The 3,451-nt window shown below is 34.0% G+C and overlaps 1 non-coding gene across 1 annotated transcript; it reads left to right on the forward strand.

The window, feature by feature from the left end:
- Window positions 1-243: 243 nt before the first annotated feature.
- Window positions 244-350, forward strand: LOC128034163 (small nucleolar RNA R71). The gene has a single exon (XR_008190295.1). It is a non-coding gene; the product is annotated as a small nucleolar RNA R71 (small nucleolar RNA).
- The last annotated feature ends 3,101 nt before the right edge of the window (window positions 351-3,451 follow it).

Below are 3,451 nucleotides of genomic sequence, written 5' to 3' on the forward strand. Positions count from 1 at the left end.
ATAGACGAAACCCGAGATGATAACGAAGTGAGGGAGTCAACTTCATGAACTCCGGCTATGCGTCTTCCTGAAGCAGTTCGATTTTTTGGCCATTGATAGTTATTACTCGCGACCCTCTCGATGATCTCATAAGCCTCATTATAAGACTTAGACAAAATTGCACCATTCGCGGAAGCATCTACCCTCAATCTTGTATATGCATTGAGACCATTATAGAATGTCTCCAACTGGATACAATGAGGAATCACATGATGAGGATACTTACGGAGTAACTCCTTGAATCGCTCCCAAGCCTCATATAAAGACTCGTCATCCAATTGTTGGAAAGTTGTGATTTCATTCCTTAACTTAGCATTTTTCCTAGGTGGGAAATACTTAACCTAAAATCTCTCTGCTAATTCTTGCCATGTAGATATGGAACTTGGTGGCAATGAATTGACCCATGCTCGTGCTCGATCTCGAAACGAGTACGAAAACAACTTCAACCTCAGTGCATCTTCAGTCACACCGGCTATCTTGAGTGAATCACTCACCTCCATAAACAATCGAAGGTGGAGATGTGGATCTTCCGTGGGCACACCACAAAATTGGCCCACCATTTGTAGCATTTGAAACATCACTGGTTCCAATTCAAACTGGGTTGCCTCAATATCTGGCTTTCTAATTCCTAGGTTTAACTCACTGAAAAGTGGCACAGCATATTGTCTGGTGCATTGGTCCCTATCATCAGCAATGAGGATAGGATTTCGTACATGATCGGCTTCATTACCTTGGTTTTGATTCTGATTTCCAAGGTCCATCTCGACTTGTCTTTGAGCTATTCGTTCACGTCTTCTTTGCATAAAAGTTCACTCAATTTCAGGGTCTATAGGGAGTAAATCGATAATTCGATCTATGCTCATAATCACTTGAAAAGAAAATCACAAAAATTAAAAAGAATAAGTTAGTAATTTTAGAAATAAATCAAATTGAAAATAAATAATTTTATGAAAAAAATGACTATGGCAATAGTTGACAATTCCTGGCAACGGCGCCAAAAACTTGTAACGCTCAGGGTTTGTGCAAGTGTACACAGTCGTTATCAAGTAATAAGCAAGTATCGAGTTATCGTCTCCACAGGGATTGTATTTGTGCTAAGTCACTTAATTTGTAAAATTATATTAACAATTTGGTAAATAAGAAAAACACAATATAGTTGAGAAGTGGTGATTAAAATATATTAAACTAAATGTAATGATCCCTAATGCAAATTATCTGAAGTATGCAAACTATATGAATGAAATTGATTTTAGTAAAATTAAACACAATTTGCAAAAATTATAACATAAATAAACTAGGACAATTACTTTAATTAAAATCAATTTATTATCAACATGCTTAATAATATTCGGAAAAACATTCCATGGCAACTCGATCTTTCATGAGTTTGGAAATCACATTAGGTCCTTTTGGAATCCTGTACTTAGTAAATACACATTTTACTGATCCTTATTTACTAAGGGTTTCTTAGCATTCGTGTGAGGTAACAGGGACGTGTTAGGTTTGAAAAAATTTAATCACACAAATCTAAAAACTATGCAGATAACAGAGCTTGGTTAGACTTGTTATGCAACCTACAATTTAATCGGGTTAGGATCTAAATTGAGCATGCACATTTCAATTATGCCTCCATTAGCCATCGTTTGGTTAGGATCGCTCAACTAATTTAGGTGCATTTCAATCACGTATGAACGAAATAGAAACTTGATTTTAATTGAAAACATGATCGATTGAGGGACAAACATTATAAGCATGAATCAAGTAAATATTATTTAATCAAAATAATCATCCTAGCTTAAATAAATTTAAGCTGTCATTATTGTAAATAAGACCAAAGAACACATAGCAAACATCTTTAAATGAAATTTAAAGAAAAGAAAGACTAAACCCAATTCAGAGTGGCTGTCACCCAAGACTTTGACTGAGTGAGAGATGATGGAATGAGGGATGAGAGATGATTGAAAAAGTGAGAAATGAGCTCTCATTTATAGGTGAGGCAAGGGAGCTAGTTTGCTAAAAATAGGAGTGTCCATCCTTTGAAACTTCATCCAAGAGTGGCCAGCCATGAATTGAGAAAAGGTGGCTGATTTTTCCTTGATTTTTGGTCAATTTGAGTGCCACAACAACTCAGGACTAAGACTCGATCATCAGCAAATCTTGGGGAAAATCTTTGATTTCTTTAACTCTTCAAGGACTTTGTATAATTAAAACAAAAAATTGTTTATGACATCCATGTGTAGCAGAAAATTGGGTTGACTTGGTCCCCAATTTGGACCATTTTGCAATTAGAAGAAAACTCTCAGACCTGTCCAAAAATAGTAGATAGTTTAGAGGACCAAATAATATAATTTAACCACTTTAACTAATCAATTTACTTAATTAATTAAAACCCAATTTACTAATGAAATATTAAAGATGAACTATTAAATATAAATTTATATTTCATTATTTAATTGAATCATACATGGCCCAAAAATATAATATGCTCAAATTAATATAAAATAAGCCATTTTATGCATGAAAACTATATAATAAAGTATAAAATCACATTTTAATAATTTCTATGTCCTAATTTCATTTTTGACATATTTCATTAATTTATTAAACAATTACTTGGTTTTAACAACAAATTTAAGTAAAAGGTGATGAATTATATAGGAAAGATCCTATATATTTTTAGGTTCTGATATTTATTTTGTTTGAGGACAAGAAATAACTCTGGTTTGGGTGTGTGATAACTCTTGAAAAGAGTTATATTTCATGCCTTTAGACCTAGCTAATTGCTTGTACTTAGGTACATTTAGTTGCATTTTAGGACATTTCATTCTTATTTTTGTCATTTCGTTAGGAGTTTGGACTGTGTTTAATTATTAGGTACTTTTAATTGCTCGTCAAAGGGTTGTGTTTTGTGGTTTGGTAGGTGCAGATTGAGGAATGAGAAATAAAGGAGTGAAGGCTTGTCATGGAAAAAGGTTGGACATTTTGTAAGCACGAATGCCTTGGTAATGTCAGGAAGACCGAGTTAACACTCAACACATACCAGTTTCTGCCCAACTGTACTTGTAGCAGAAAATTGTTCCTAAAAAAGAGAAGATAATCTTGGGTTGTTGTTTTTTATCCTAGAAAAAAAGAATTTTAAAAAAAAAGAGATGATAATATTAGGTTTATTGAAAAAAGAATTTAACAAGAGGAGAAGATAAACATGGGTTGTTGGATTTACCCTAGGGAAAAGCCTATAAATAGCCAAAGGAGGAAACCCAAAAATGAGTGAACAAGAGGAAGAGATATTTGGGCAACAATAAAGGGTAACGACTGAGTAGAGACGGGAGGAGGAAGACAAAAGTAGTCTCCCTCAGCCATCGCAGAACACTGTAATGCTAGAGTGTGAATTAGACACGCAGAAACTGTCTTC

This window comes from Gossypium raimondii, chromosome 10 (assembly GCF_025698545.1).
Source record: "Gossypium raimondii isolate GPD5lz chromosome 10, ASM2569854v1, whole genome shotgun sequence".
Classification (NCBI taxonomy): Eukaryota; Viridiplantae; Streptophyta; class Magnoliopsida; order Malvales; family Malvaceae; genus Gossypium; species Gossypium raimondii.